The sequence below is a fragment of the Ixodes scapularis genome, unplaced genomic scaffold (assembly GCF_016920785.2).
Source record: "Ixodes scapularis isolate PalLabHiFi unplaced genomic scaffold, ASM1692078v2 PGA_scaffold6__148_contigs__length_123643588, whole genome shotgun sequence".
Taxonomy (NCBI): Eukaryota; Metazoa; Arthropoda; class Arachnida; order Ixodida; family Ixodidae; genus Ixodes; species Ixodes scapularis.
Window position 1 is genome coordinate 99910102 of NW_024609881.1, and position 17091 is coordinate 99927192.

A 17091-nucleotide genomic window follows, 5' to 3' on the forward strand; every position below is an offset into this window, starting at 1 on the left:
CCTGAGGAAAAAGTAAAGAAAGAAAAAGGCTTAGCTCCTATGGAAACTGAGCGACGCCACCGGTCTGCAAACAACACGGCGCCGTTTCGCACGGGACACAAGAGATGGCGCAACGAACGCCGCCAACGTAATGCCCCTGAATAAGAAAGGTAGCGACATCTTCTCCCTCCTGCACTGACGCGCACACGTTTTATCTTTATGTTTCGCTCTTTTGCACCCACGTGTTGACTGTAGCGCCGCCTGGATCGCTCCAAGATAGCAGATGGCTTTCCTATACTTGATTCAGAGCGCAGTCAAAGGCTGAAAGACGCGCAAATACATACACACAGGCTAAAAGCGCACTGTCACTGTCTACCAACCGCAAAGGATGTGCTCAAAGAAAGATGATGAAAGCCATGACGTTGCACAATCGGCGTTATTTGATTGGCGACATAAGCTTATAGCGCACACTGCACTCCGACAGCATAGGCATTTCTTCTCCCTTCTCGTCCCTCATGCACACTCTTGTTGTTATATTTTGTTCTTTCGCGCTCTCGCGTCGACGGTAGCGCCGCCTGGATGGCGCCAAGATAGCAGGCGGCATTCTTCAAATGATGCCGCTACTTTTCCGTATAAAGGGGCTTTACGCCAACGAACGAGCATACGGCGCCGAGAGCCAGCGTCTTTAGCAGACAATCTTTTCGACTCAAAAGCGACGCGCGTTCCGCGGGCGGCGACAGTTGCACAAACAAAAACAGGCGCAGTAACAACGAGGAACTGCAGTTCCTTGTCTGCTAAATACGCCGGCTCTCGGCGCCGTATGCTCGTTCGTTAGCGGCGTTCGTTGCGTCATCTCTTGTGTCCCGTGCGAAACGGCGCCGTTTTGTTTGAAGACCGGTGACGTCGTTGAAATTCCATAGGAGCTAAGCCTTTTTCTTTCTTTGCTTTTTGCTCGCGTAAGTTTCTTCTTTGCAAATTTTACAAAAAAAAAAAAAAAGCACCATCTGTGGGCAACGCTGCACAAAGTCGTAGCGCGAGAGGTTAAGAAACCGAATTTTCCGGTCGATTTAAAGAGCCTGCCGTCTCCTTGTTTCACCCTGTATAATCAATAACGAATATTGATTTTATTTGAACCTAGAATGAACAGTTGTACACAGAGGGATGGCGAGCAAGTGACTGTGGCAAGGGAATTCCGCGGAGACGAATGCTCATAAATCGATGAATTGCTGAAAATTAGCTTACAGCAACGATGTACTTCCTGTTTTTATAGGAATTAAAAACTCACCTGTCTCGGCGCATACGAGGAATGTAAGTACTAAGAGCGGAGCACGATACATGATATTTGAGGCGGCTCCGTTAAGTCATATATGTGTAACTACGTGTTTTTGCTGCCTATATATATTCCGAGAAAATGGTATATATGGTGTGTAAATATGTTGTAATTTTAACAATGAAAGGTTCCAAGCCGGCATTTCAACTACTGTTAACCTTTCTGCTCAAGATGATAACAGTAAACAGTTTGTTTTGCAGCCACATTGTTTGTTATGTGACATTGTATTTCCGATAAGTAAACGTGTCGGCAAAGGAAAATTGGAGGCATTGCACATACACGGAGGGTCATCTCTTACCGTTTAGGCCAGCAAGCCGAAGCCACAAGCGCGCCAGCATGCTGCCCTGAACTAAAATGTCATTACACCAATGCAGGTGCTCGTCTGAATGTGCACTGCTGCCTGTCTCCCATGGACTAAAGTTGTGGCGGCGTCACGCATGCTCCTAATGCTTGCTGCGATAGGTGTGTTGTGTCGTTATTCGATGATCCTGGTCACATACGTCTGTTTTGTTTTCAAGTAGGTTTAACAGGTTTTGCCGAGGTGTAGGGACAGAAATTAAGCAGGAAAGAAAGTTCCGCTAGCGTTGTTTTAGCCCCGGGTACACATTGGCGGTAAGAGGGCTACAATTGTAATGGCGAAGATGATTGAATTGTTAGTTCATAAGCTTAAACGAATCTATTAAACCTTTTTGCGTGTGTGTGTGGTTCATCCAAGGTGCAGTTTATCCAGAACATGAATGTAGAATTGGTGATCGACGTTATAAAAGACTAGCCGTGAAGTCAAATATTTTAATATGTTCGCATATGGCGCTCCTGAACGAGGGAAGTCATCTTTGTAAACCTTTCTAGGCGAAACTTAGCCCGCAAAGAGCGCCGTGAGGTCAATCCTTCCGCTAAGCGCTAGTATCGCACTTCCATCGTCGCCTGAAGCGCGCGCAGGTGAACGCTGCCCTTGGTAAAACACAAGACACAATTTTGTATTGAAAATGTATTCCAGTATACTAAATGAGTACCGCCCATATTGAAAGCGTTCTTAAAGTCTATTTACAGTGTACACGAAGTAGAAGGATGCCATACTCAAAGTATACTCGTAAATACAAAAGTAGTACACGCACTTAGCTTGTAGTCTGACTATGCCATAACCCTACTCGAGTCATACTAATAACTTTACTCATAATATATTTCGGTAAGTGTTCTAAAGTACACTTCTTTAAATAGTCTGAATGTGTGCTAATTAACACATTAAGAGTGTACGACATGGTACTAAAAGATTTTTGTTACCTACTCGGCTTTTTGCAGATGGTTGCGGGTGGCCCCGCCACTTCAACGCCGTTCAAATGTCCGTCTAGCCCAGCAGAGGTTGGAGAATATCAACGAACCTCTTTGCCTCATGCAGCTGCAGTAAAATCTTTTATAGTGAGTGACTTTGGACTCTTCTCAAATACACATCGACGTTGGTTCAAAATCAAAATTGTATATTTCACCGCTTATAACAAAATCAGAGAGGACAAAAATATATATTTTTGCTTTTGCTGGTCTCCTTCATCACAGGGAAGGACGATACCGAATAATCAATTAATGAATCGATTAAAGGGTTGTGACCAATCGGGTGAAAAGTTTTAATAGACGCCCAGCAGATAGTCATGCCTGCTTTTGATTATATCTCTCAAGGTATAAATATTCCACTGTTCCATTAGTCGAAAGTGTTTTTTTTTGTGCCCCGACGTTTGCAGAAACGCCACACGTTTTGATAACCCAGTTTGTAACAAAACAACGGCGATTTGACGTCAAGTGCATGTATCTGTGCTGGGTGTGTTAAGATAAGGTCATGCACGCGTATACAGTTGGCATTTTCGTTTTTCTTTGTATTTCTATATGTTACTCCCCAATATGTGGAGGGAACGGAATCACGAAAGGTTTTGCAAGAAAATTTTTATTTGTCGAGAAGACCAAAAAAACTACGTCAAGGCGGCAAACCGGTTTTGGCGTTTTGTCATTTTTGCCAAGTTTGACGGCACGTAATTAAAAAAAAAAGAATATATAACTCAAAGTTTTTTGTTGAAATAGTAGTTTATAATGGTAATACAAAAACAATTTAAACAATTTTGAAAAATGTATACCGTGTATAAAAATGCACAAACATCTTTGACGTTTTTAACTTGCGGTTGTGATTTGCTTTCTCGTAGAGTTCTTAAGATATATTGTTTACATCTTTTCACAGATTTTGCACATAAAGATTTATTGTCGACATATAATATATCGCTATGGCGTATAACGAAATATATTTACAGTGTTCTAACATAGCTGAAAACGAGAAGTCCGGCAATTTCAACTAGCAAAACACAGAGCTTCAAATTGTACGATGTATACCCTCCAGATCAACATTTTTGTTGCTAGCTGCCGCGGTCTCAGTTATTCCTACAATCTCTAAAAGAAACTTTCATAATTTCATATTTTTTAATTTTTGGCCAAGTTAAAATCTGAGATTAATGACTCTATAAACACAACTATTGAGGAGTAGTTCAAGGCTTCAACTGCATTCGTCCTGTGACGAGCCCGCCGCAAACGCTTATTTCAAATGTCGCTATTCGGTATACGCCTTACCTGAAAACAGGTGCGGATGCAGGAAGTTTCAGAGGGGGGGGGGGGGGGGGGCTCAGCTGTTGGTCAGCGTACCTTACGTTTAGAAACCCCCCCTCCCCCGTTTCTACGCCCAAAAATTTTACACATGCAGAAATCAAGGGTGGGGTCAGAACATCCGAACCCCCCCCCCCTCCCGCTAAATCTGCCCCTGCCTGAAACACAAGTTCCCAGAAACAAAGAAACACAACAGCCTCTAAGGGTAAGAACCGAACACACCTTATTGGAACCAAGAAATAATACTTAACTGTCTAATAAATCTACAATATTAAACGTGGTCGGTCCTCACCGTGTTCAAGCAGTAGTTATTCGTTGTATTGGGTGCTGTAGGGTCCAAGGAAAAGTCAGTTTGAAGTTCAGTCCCAAGGTGCAACTTCGCAGTCAAATGACATTTTTAGTTGTCATTTGACAATTAAACGTTGCACACCAGTCCTTGTGTGCAAATTTTAGTATATGTAAATTTTAATTCAAACACGAATTACGAGCACAAAACCTCGCTTGGCGCCGTCGAGGTATGTACAGCACATAACACTTCGGTTGGGCCATTCAATTAACACTTCAATTCAGTTGAAAAAACAACAGAAACCACGCTTACATTACGTGATGGTTACTATAAAAAGATGGTCGTCATTGCGCTCTCTGCGGTGCGAGAGACAGTCAATTCCAAGTTCAGCCCCAATTTGCGACTTTGCCATACATGCCACTTCTGCATTCCGGCGAAGTGGCACACGTTCCTTCATTCTTCCTTTTCCGGTTTCGAAACTTCAGAGTTGGCCTGCGCCTAGGTAAATCAGCCTAACTCCTTTGGAGCCGGTGAGAACGTAAACTTGAGATACCTTGGGCGTTTTGTATCGCCATGCTTGCTGGCTGTCGCAGGTGTCTAGATTGATCATAATGCAATTAAATGCAATTTTTCCGGACCAGGCAGATTTTTCGATCGCGCACCAGTCACCTGGCTATGTTTGGAGATTTGTGTTTGTCCTTTGTCCCTCTTGTTCCCCTTCTCTAGGAATTTTTTTGTGTTGTGTAGAGGTGTCTGATGTTTTGAAAGTCCTCCAACATCATCACACGCGTTTTTGCTCTGTTTTGTCGCAGCAAGCAGCCATCTGGTTAGAGAATATTTCAGTTTCCCGAACTCGTGCAGCTGATATCTGCTTTTAAAATGGCTCGCTGCTTTATCGCTGACACAGGTCATTTGCGAGTGAACAGGATCGTTGTCATCGAACCAATTTGTGACTTTCCTGAGTGCAAAGCAGGCAAGGTCGGAGTCGTGACAGAGATCGTTGCTGATGACGGTATATCTGCGTGTCAACTTGGAGTGGTTGTTACGCATGTAAACACTGAAACTTGCTTTTTGTGCCAGTGGTAGGCATGGACTTCATCGGACAACACAGTGGTTCAATTCTCCGGGAAATCGAAATGGAGCACAAGGTTTCATTTTTTTGCACCGCTTTTTCCATGCATATGGCTGTGGTTTTTCTTTAAACTTGCCTCATATGAATATGAGAGATTCCCTTACCTACGAGTGTCTGAAGTTCTTCTATAAACGCCACTAAATCCAATATTTTCTTAATCACATTGCCAGATTTCCACGCCGCTAACAGAACCTCTGCTTCTTTTGGAATGTCCAGTCGTTCGAGCGTAAAATGGGAATACTTAGGTTATCTCACGCACTTGCCCAGTTGGTAATCATTGGTCGGCAGAGTGGAAATATACATGGACTCCAGGTCAGAGATGTTGACGTTCTTGCTGGTAACGCTTTCAAGAGCTGCAATATAAAGCTTGAAATTTGCGCAATATATAAATACGTAAACTTCTTGATGAGGTGCACACTTGACCCACCGGGGCCGCAAGGAGTGAAACTTAGCGAGGCAATTCGTAGTTTCTGGGTGTGCACTTTTAAACTGACGAAACGCATCGCGAATTGACCATGCCCTATTGAAAAATCCACCAGCCCGGGTCTGGTGTGTTTCTGACTTTCACATCAGAGCCGAAATTCGGACACGGGTCTTGGCGTCTTCTAGTGTCTTGGCGTGTTCTAGTGTCTTGGCGTGTTCTAGTGTCTTGGCGTGTTCTAGTGCCTTGAGCTGTTTAGGTCTCTTGCCGTGTTCTGGTGTCTTGACGTGACCCTGTCAAGTGTGTTTTGATGTGACCCGGCTAATCTATACTTCGTTTCATTTTATCTGCGAGCGAAGCCGAAGCTAGAAGCGCGAGACCAGCGCTTTTTGCGTTTCTGCCCAGCTCGCGCGCTCGAGCAAAGCCTGAAGTCACGGAGCTTTCGTGCTCGCGCTTCCAGCTTTGCCTTCGCTCGGCCGTAGGGTGAAACGAAGTATAGTGTCTTCTGGGGTGACCTGGTCATGCATGCACAGTATAATTTAGATGCGAAAACGACTGCTGATGACAACTAGCAAATTGGGCAAAAATAACACCAATTTTTCGAAGGTTTAAGTGTTCATTCTACCATGAAACAAAACTACAAAGACAAAGAAAATGAAACTTTCTATGATATGTTTCCCCAACACGCACCCCTCGCACACATTCCCTGGCAGACAGGGCAGTCCCTGGCCCTTTTCTTCCATGCCATTTTCGCCAGCACATCTGGATGGCTAAGATGATGACTCGGGCAAGTTGGTACTGCATGATGAAACCTAGAGTGCATAAAAAATACACGAGCAGTTATTTATAAAAAATACCTTTAAGTAAGAAAATTACGGCAGTAAGCAAGGAAGCTCTGTCGTGTACAGCCTGATAATCGGTCAATTTATCACTCGATCCGCCCTCCCACGTTCAATCTGCTTTCCCCTACATGTGGGAAACATAATACAGTCAAACCCGACTATATCAAACTCTCAAAAACCGTGTACCACTTTGATATAGCGGTCAATTCTTTGTAAAAGTTTTAATGAATTTGACAACGAACTAGCACGCCACATTTACAAAAGTGGTTTATTCTCGAAGGAGCATCTGTACGTCATGAGGTACGTCACCGTAGCTATTTAGTCGCCGCTTCTTTGTTTACCGGCTCACCCTCTCCCCTCTCAGAAAAGATTTTTCTTTTTTTCTCTTTTAAGCAATCGACGCGGCAAAAAAAAAAAATATCCGCTTTCGCTGCAATGTGGTTTTCCCCCAGGAACCTTTGGTGACTGGGGGAAAGCCAGCTTGCAGAGCCAAACTGCGCTCTTGACAGATCGATTTATGTGGAGACGTTCAATATAATTGCATTTTTTGCTATGCATTTTTATTGCAGATACCAGTTCATTTACAAATAGTTTGAATTAACCGGGTTCGGTAATATCGGGTCTGACTGTGATCGAACATCGTGGCCCCACTCCCAGTGTGCAAAGAAAGCGCTGCACCACACGCGGCATTTCTCCTCGTCTGCCCGCATTCACCTTTTCTAACCTCATAACGCGTCTGAATGTACATGTGTGTTGCACAAGGCAAAATCAAGAATAGGCTCATAAAAGTATCTGAAATCTTAGTAAATTATAACTCACACTATGCACACATTATGTACAGAGCTAAGCACAGGACAGCCACAACAGATTCTGTGCCCTTCCAGGTTGATCTGAAATACCCACCTATCAGAGCGCCAATTTTTTCGTGTGTTAGGGGCCTCTTCCCCACCACAGCCTCCTAGAGAAGACCTTGCAGGCTTGCCCTGACACACTCCTGTCGAAAATCTCCCCAGGCTCCCATAGTGATCGGGTTACCATTCTGAGAAAGCGGCCAGGGGTGGCAGCTTTTTCCACGACGTGTGTAAATAGTGCCTCTCGCATTTTGATGGCAGGTCGAAGTTGAATCTGCAGTAAGAAACATTCCCAAGGAAATGCGAAAGAGCGGAGAAACACAGGCAACACAAATGGGCTCTCCACTTTCGTCTGCAATCATGTTTCTGCTTTGTTTCACTGAAATGCTGAATTGTACATATATATTGCCGCGCGCGCAGCTGGCCAAGTAGGCAGCGCGCGCCTGGCCTAGCGGTTATCGCGCTTGTTTTCCACGCTGAAAGCCAGGGTTCGATTCGTGGCCGGGAGGCACATTTTTTGTTGACTCTGTTAAGTAATGTTCTGGTAAATTCGAGAACCATCTTGCTGATTCGAGGTTAGAATGTTCTACACGCCGAACCTTCTACGCCGAACGATCCAGAAACCCACGAGGGTACATAAGGGATTCCGCCAGGCGAGCGGAGTCAGTTTCGCCCCAGCGTTTGACTCTGCTGCTACGCCGACTTCGACGCCCGTGACGCTATGTTTGTTATCTTTTGTACCCTTTTATTTTTGGCACAAGTTCGCCACATTAAACGTTTATTTCTTTCTGTTTATTTATTGTTTTTGTTAGTCACCACCCGTGACATTTTGGTGGAGGTGCGGTGTACCGCATGTCCGTGCAGCGCAGCCCTCCGAGTTCCCGCAGTACAAGTCCGAACCCAAGCTCCCGAGGACCCAACGAAGACCAGATCGAGACTCAATCAAATTGCCGCACCCAAGGGCCACACCCGGAATACGGACTTTTACCACCCAGGACCAGGCAGCCGACGATGGCCAACCAGTCGCAGACCCCCGCCGCTCCTAGCGTCGTCTACCTACCTGTCGCTCCTCGGACACCGGCTCCATTCCTCGGCGAGCAGTACGAAGACGTCGAAGACTGGATAGACCAGTATGAACGCGTCGCCCGCCACAATTGCTGGACCGACGAGCAGCGCCTGCACAATGTCTATTTTTCGCTCGAGGGGACCGCGAAGCACTGGTACGAGAATCATGAGTCCTCCCTGACGTCGTGGGACATTTTCAAGACCGATCTCAAGGCTACCTTCATCAACCACCACCGCCGAGAGAGAGCCGAAGACCTACATCGAACCAGAACCCAGGGCCCCAACGAGAGTGTCACCGGCTTCGTAGAGGACGTCCTGCGCCTGAGCGCCCGCGCCGACCCTCGGGCTACAGAAGAGAAGAAGCTACGAATCCTCATGCGTGGCGTGAGAGAAAACATCGTTGGTGGCCTTGTCCGCAGCCCTCAGACAACTGTCGAAGATTTTGTCGCCGTGGCAACACACATCGAGCGTGCCCTGGAAGCCCGAGCCAGTCACTACAACCGACTCCCCGACACACCTGTTGCTTCGACGCTGGCATCTTACCGAATGGACGAGGGCCGCATCCGCGCTGACAACCTTCGTGAAATTGTCCGGGACATCGTTCGGGAAGAGCTCCGGAAAATTCTACCCGACACTGATCGCCCCGCCTCGATCTCCGTCGCCGAGGTCGTGCGGCAAGAAGTGCAGAGAGCCATCCAACCAGAGGCTCTCATCAGCGGGGCAATCCCCGAAGAACCCACGCTAACTTACGCCGCAGTGGCCGGACGGCCACCGCCTCCTACTCGCGCCTATGTCGCGCCGCCCCGACGTCACTCTCCTGCGCCGCAGCACAACCGACGCCACGACGACCAAGTCCAGTACGCCTGCACGGAGCCCCGCGTACCCCGGAAGACCGACGTGTGGCGAACGCCCGACCGCCGCCCTCTGTGCTTTCACTGCGGGGAAGCAGACCATACCTACCACCGATGCCCATACCGACGACTCGGACTGCGCGGGTTCCACCCTAAAAACCCGCGCCCTCGTTATGGTGAACGACCACGCGAGATCGACGAGTACCTGCGACGACCTCAGTCCCCCGAGCCCGCGTCCCGCCGAGAATTCCGGTCGCCGTCGCCACGACGCCCAGCTTCGCCGATGCACCGTCTCCGACGTGAAAGGCTGTCACCCCTCGCTCCTCGCCGGGAAAACTAGGCGCGGCAAGCCCTGGAGGTGGAGTTGCCGAAGACGACGGACGCCAAGATCCTCCACAAACGTCGGAGGGCCCCCACTCGAGCGCTACCAGAGACCAAAACGACGCCCCTGCAACGGTGTCCAATAATCTAAACGTCGTCATCGACGGCCACAACGCATCAGCACTCGTGGACACCGTAGCAGACTACTCAGTCTTGAGTGGGAGGCTCTCCCGCCGCCTTCGCAAAGTCATGACGCCGTGGGATGGACCCCAAATACGAACCGCAGGAGGACATCTCATCACGCCCGTCGGAAGGTGCACTGCTCGCGTCGAGATTCACGGCGAGACGTGTCCGGTAAAGTACATCGTTCTACAAGACTGTTCCAGAGATGTCATTCTTGGCATGGACTTTCTGTGTGAATACGGCGCCGTCATCGACCTGGGTGAGAAGAGACTGACGCTGCGGAAGCCTGTTCCGCGTTCAGAGAAACCCCAAAACAGGGTCAGCCGCCGTCCGAGTCGCCACCGACCACGTGAACCTGCCGCCGCGATCAAGTGTTGTCGTACCCGTCGTGGCCGATACAGCTACCTGCGGCGAAGTTGTCCTAGAAGGCAAGCTTCAATTGCTCCCGGGAAGAGGAATAGGCGTCGTAAGAGGAGTAGCTGAATTTCAGGATGGGCGGACTGTGGTCCTCGTGACGAACTTCTGAAATGAAACGCAACACCTCACGAAAGGTGCAGCCGTGGGCCACTTCGAGGAACTTCAAAACGCCGTCGAAATCGCCACGATTACTGACGAAACCTCGCCACCTCAGCAAGACAGTCCGTCGCCAGCGCGGCTCGACATTGACCCCAAGCTTCCTAGCCCGAAACGACGGCACCTAGGTGACCTGCTCGCCGAATACAGTGACTGCTTCGCGACGTCGTCGAGGGTGCGCCAAACCGCCGTTGCAAAACACCGCATCGTTACCGAGGACGACGCGCGCCCTGTGCATCGATCGCCGTACAGAGTCTGCATTAAAGAAAGGGAGGTGATCCAGGAGCAAGTGCAAGAGATGCTGAACGACGAAGTAATCCAACCTTCAAGCAGTCCGTGGGCCTCTCCAGTTGTACTGGTTAAGAAGAAGGACGGAACGCTTAGGTTCTGCGTGGACTACCGACAGCTGAACGCAGTGACGAAGAAAGACGTCTATCCACTCCCCCGCATCGACGACATGTTTGACCGGCTGCGCCACTCCCGATACTTTTCATCCATGGGACTGAAGAGCGGCTACTGGCAGATCGAAGTCGACGAACGGGACCGAGAGAAGACAGCTTTCGTCACGCCAGATGGGCTGTACGAGTTCAAGGTGATGACCTTCGGACTGTGCACGGCTCCAGCAACTTTCCAGCGTGTCATGGAGACTGTACTGGCACGACTGAAGTGGCAGAGCTGTCTCGTCTACCCCGATGACGTCGTAGTGTTTCCCAGTGACTTCGACGAGCACTTGCGACGACTTTGAGCAGTTCTCCAAGCCATATGGACCGCCAGACTCACCCTGAAGCCGTCAAAGTGTCGGTTCGCCTATGACGAACTGAAGTTCCTAGGTCATGTGGTTAGTAACGAAGGCAGTCGCCCCGACCCAGAGAAGACTCGCGCCGTCGCAGCATTTCCAGCACCGACAGACAAGAAGGCCGTGGGAAGGTTTCTTGGACTATGTGCCTACTATCGGCGCTTCATCCGGAATTTTGCAAGGATTTCCGCACCACTCACAAACCTCACAAAGGATGCCGAGAAGTTCGAATGGACCGAGAAGAAGCAGCAGGCATTCGACGAGCTGAAGCGACGACTGCAGACTCCTCCTGCTCTAGGACATTTCAATCAAGATGTGGAAACCGAAATTCACACGGACGCAAGTAACGCTGGACTTGGCGCGGTACTGGTTCAAGTGCAAGAAGGCACCGAGCGAGTTTTTGCCTACGTAAGTCGGACACTGTCTAAGGCGGAGAAAAATTACTCCACGACTGAGAAAGAATGCCTTGCGGTCGTCTGGGCAATAACGAAGTTTCGTCCGTATTTGTACGGAAGCCCGTTCCGTGTAGTCACGGACCACCACTCGCTCTGCTGGATTGCGAACCTCAAGGACGCGTCAGGACGCCTCGCACGATGGAGTCTACGACTACAAGAGTTCAACATGACTGTGGCCTACAAGTCTGGCCGGAAGCACAGCGACGCCGACTGCCTGTCCAGAGCCCCCGTCGAAACACCTTCTGGGAGCAGCAACGACGATGACGACGAGTGCTTCCTAGGTGCAGTGAACACCGACGACATGGCACGACGTCAAAGAGACGATCCTGAGTTGCGCGCGTTAATCGAGCCCCTCGAAGGACGAGGGGGTACTGTCCCCCGTGTCTTCTTGAGAGCCCTGCCGACTTTCGTCCTCCGACAAGATGTACTTTACAAGAAGAATTTCGGAGACAACAGTACACCATGGCTGCTGGTAATTCCTACCGACCTTAGAGCGGTGATCTTCCAAGCCTGCCACGACGACCCGACGTCCGGACATCTTGGTTACAGCCATACGCTGGCCCGAATTCGTGAAAGGTAGTACTGGCCCAAGCTGCCGAAGACCGTTCACTGCTACACACGGTCCTGCCACGAGTGCCAGCGACGCAAGAAACCACCGACGAAGCCGGCAGGTCTCCTGCATCCGATCGCTCCCCCCGAGCGTAGCGTTCCAGCAGATCGGAATGGATCTACTTGGTCCTTTCCCACCATCGACGCAAGGAAACAGATGGATTATTGTCGCCGCAGATTATCTCACACGGTACGCCGAAACGAAAGCCCTTTCTGCAGGGACGGCTGTGGAAGTCGCCAAGTTCTTTATCGAGTCCGTCGTCCTCCGGCACTTGATAGGATTGTGTTTCGCGAGCCTCCGTATGTTCCCATTTTTTTGTTTGTTTCGCTCTTTTTTTTTGCCTTTTATGTAGCATCGAGACGATGCCTTTTTTAAAGGGCGAGTAATGCCACGCGCGCAGCTGGCCAAGTAGGAAGCGCGCGCGTGGCCTAACGGTTATCGCGCTTGCTTTCCACGCTGAAAGCCAGGGTTCGATTCCTGCCGGGAGGCACATTTTTGTTGACTCTGTAATGTTCTGGTAAATTTGAGAACCATCTTGCTGATTCGCGGTTAGAATGTTCTACACGCCGAACCTTCTACGCCGAACGATTCAGAAACCCACGAGGGTATATAAGGGATTCCGCCAGGCGAGCGGAGTCAGTTTCGCCCTAGCGTTTCACTCTGCTGCTACGCCGACTTCGACGCCCGCGACGGTCTGTTATTATCTTTTGTACCCTTTTATTTTTGGCACAAGTTCACCGCATTAAACGTTTATTTCTTCCTGTTTATTTATTGTTTTTGTTAGTCACCACCCGTGACAATATAAATAAAAAATTTAAAAAAATTGAAGGGGCACTTCCTGGTATTTCAGGATGGCCTATTTATGTTCCTAACTCAACCTATGTGCTTTAAGCATTCCAAGAGTCCAAAACTTACAATCATGTGCGGCTTATTTCACTATTAAAATTGTGATAAAAGATAGAGAACGTGGTCGAACCGAATCAAGGCGAATAGGGTGGAACGGCGGAAGACACTCGTCAGTCAATTGCAAGTGAGGGCTTCCCGTGCAGACGAGCAGGACTGGTCGGCGGCTTGTGCGGACGTGAATCCATCGCTTGTGATTGTCTGATGAGCCCCGGTCTTTGTTTGCCTATATTCGGCCGGGTTCAGTGGCGCCATTTGTACGTCTGAGATTTACTATCTTTTATCACATTTTTATTGGTGAAATAAGCTGCACATTACTGTAACTTGAAATTTTTGGGATGCTTAGAGCACATAGAATGTGTTACGGCCATAAATAGGCCATCTTAAAGAGCTCCCGAGCACCCCTTTAAGAGAAGAAATTTCAGCTTTGGAAGTTGCATTAAGAAAGGAGGTCCATTATTGCTGTACATATCAAATACTAATGATATAAAAAGAATTGTTCCATGAAAGCTTTTCACATATACGATATTTTAGGTACCCTTTAGTGAACCATATGACGATATTTTAAATTCAACATCGCAAAGTACGAAGGAAGTATACTGCTGCGCACTCCCATGTTTTGTACGAATATGTGCAGTCTCGGGCAGCCCAGCTATGTGAAAAGAAAACACCTTTGGCTCCACTACATGAAAAGACATGAAAAAACACACGAATGAGTGTGCCATCGCCATAGCTCACTATCTTCCCTTTCTGTGTTCAGAAATAGGCATCAATATGTCTCACATCTGTCGTCTTTGCTATTCTTTACTAGCGAAGCGGTCTAGCTTTCTAACCCCTGGGTGGATATTATTGGCAGTGCTAAACTGTAATTTGTGGGACACGGCTATCAGATAGCACTAATGTCACTCTCATCTGCATGCACACTTTTTTCGAAGATAGTTCAACGTCTCGTCCTATGGCAGAACGTGAACTATCTTCATTTATTTTTATTTTTTTTCTATATTTTTAGTAGGAAAATAGGAATCGAACGAGTATAATTTTTCAATATTTACGATGCTTAGAAACCGTGGAATGAGTTATCAAGAAGAACAGACGATCCCAGAAACCTCTTCAGTGCACCTTCAAGTCAGTACCTTGTTTTCCTCTTTGTGTGCCTGCCTGTTTATGTCCTTGTTTTTTCTGCCGTTAGTCTGTTCTCTTGAACAAGTCAATGAAGTGAAAACGATAGACAAAATGCCTTGTAAACCAAGGTACATAACTCACCATCCTGGACAGCAAAGAGAGGTGGCCAGGAGGCCACGGCCTCACCAAATGGAGCAGCCACAGCAGCACCTAGGAGAGCACATTGAAAGTTAGAGAGACGAGTAACATCAAGGTCTTGATTGCCTTATGCGCTTAGGATATACTGTAGCTTTAATAAAGAAAAAGATAGCCACACAACATATCCAAAATGACGTGCAATGCTATATAAATGAAGCGCAATATTCCTTCACAACATCAATCTAGCCCTATGTTAAGGAGCTATGTTAGTCAAAACATTCAACCCCATTTCTTTGTTGTAGTAATAGCAGGAAGCATGCATATGCTGAAACAAAATGTACGCTACAGTTGCTAATAAGATGAGATTTCAGCTATCAATGCCCTCCAAATGTTTCGTAATTTCACACCACCAGCAAATCGCTTTCACTTGTTTTAAGATTTTCAAACCATCAGCCAATCGCTTTAACTTGATATATGATTTGTGACGATGCAAACTTGTGGAGGTACTGTCAGCTCTTCCTTGCGATACTTTTAGTAAGGTGACACAAGGGCTGTGGTCACTATCATTAAAGTGGTATTGTTGCTTACGATGTTGCCACAGCCAGGCTGCTTTATGCACTAAATAAATGAAGACTACTTCTTGAAATCACGCCTTTAAGATAGTATTTATTCACGTGGGATACTGGCAACCTTACCAACTCTCGTGGCTGCAGTTACTCGCATGCCAAGTAAGCAATGACTGTATCGTGCTATGCAGCATAAAGAAGTCATGAAATGAAGTCGTCCTGTTCTGTCATCAACCACTTGTTGAGTTAAAAATTTGGATATACTGGTAGGACAGTGTTGTCCTGCCCCCAAAAAGTGACTTTTGATGCCTCTGCTCCTGTGTGCAGAAAGGGTGAAACACTATTCTCTTAACAGTGGAGGGGCCTGAAGCCTGTGCATAACAGTACTTCTCTTGAACAATTTACTTGGTTCACTAGATTCAGATTGTCGCTGCCTGTAACTACATTATCAGCGGTTTAGATCGCAAATACATAATTACATTTGGGCCCACCGGCACTGTCACCCTCTCAGTAAATTGATTTCTGCTTTTACACAGATCAAACACAAATTAAGATTTGCAACATACAGTCAGAGGCGTCTTGGGCAACGACACTGTTTGTGTCTGTGCCAGGGGAGGGGGCAGGCGAACGCAGCAGAATCTTGATAATACGGATCTCTCCGCTCTGCTCCACCCCCTCCCCTTATTTAAAGTTACCCAAATATTACCCGGCAATGCAATTTGGCACCACACGTTGCGCCATCTAGCGGCTGCAAAATAAAACACTCGGTAGGCCAGGACAGCCCGGATCGCGGGGACTGCAGGCAAGCGCATTTAGAAACCACGTGTGGGTTCTAAATGCGCCCATTCACGTTTTGAATGGGCGTCGCCTTTTAGAGCGCAGCTCTTAGGGCCCGTTTCCGGCTTCAGCGGCGTCGGCGTCGCCGTCGCCGTCGCCGTCGGCGTAACCAAGATCACCCTAAGGTCACGTGACCCCAGGACACGTGACCCCCCGAGGTCACGTGACCCCTCTCAAGGTAACCCCAAGGTCACGTGACCCCCGAGGTCACATGACCCCTCCCAAGGTCACCGCAAGGTCACTTGACCCCCAAGTCACGTGACCCCCAAGGTCACGTGATCCCTCCCAAGGTCTCGTGACCCTCCGAGGTCAAGTGACCCCCCGAGATCACGTGGTCCCCCTCCCCGAGGTCACGTCTCCCCCCTTCCCCCCTCCCGAGGTCACGTGACCCCCCTGGAGCATATTAAAGAATGAGGGGAGGAGGAGGAGATAAAGTCTACCCTCCCCTCAGTACCCTTCCGTCCTCCTCCTCAAGAGCTGCGCTCCAATTCGGCACTACAGGGAGTTGTAAATGGCTTTTACCTTTAGAGTGCAGCTCTTAGGCGCTTGTTTCCGGCTTGAGCGCCGTCACCGTCGACGGAACCAAGGTCATCCAAGGTCACGTGACTCCTAAGGTCACCCCAAGGTCGCGTGACCTCCAATTGACCCCCACGTGACCCCCTGGAGGTCACGTAACCCCCAATGACACCCCAAGGTCATGTGACCCCTCCCAAGGTCATGTGACCCCCACGTGACACCCCAAGGTCACGTGACCCCCAAGGTCACTTCAAGGTCACGTGACCCCCAGGTCACGCCTCCCCGAAGTCATGTGACCCCCTCCCCGAAGTCACGTGACCCCTCCTTCGATGTCACGAAACCCCCCAGAGCATATCAAAGAATGAGGGGAGGAAGAGGAGAAGGAGGAGGGGTCTACCCTCCCCTCAGTACCCTTCACTCCCCCTCCTCAAGGGCTGCACTCCAATTCGGCGTTACACGGAGTTGTAAACGGCTTCCAGTTTTTGTGAACCGTTTTTCTTAGGAGTAAGTCCCGGCTTTACGTCTCCATGACCTCAGCAGGTTTCTTTGACATCTCGCCTACTCCTAGGTTTGCCCCCAAAAGAAATGTCGCTACTGCTGCGTGAAAGACTGTAGCAGTCACGAAGGCGACTCAAGCGTCAAACTATACCGCTTCCCCTCGAGATCTGAAGAAGCGA

At 48.5% G+C, this 17091-nt stretch overlaps 1 pseudogene; it reads right to left on the minus strand.

The window, feature by feature from the left end:
- Window positions 1-4559: 4559 nt before the first annotated feature.
- LOC121832926 lies at window positions 4560-5258 on the minus strand (annotated as a pseudogene).
- Window positions 5259-17091: the final 11833 nt, after the last annotated feature.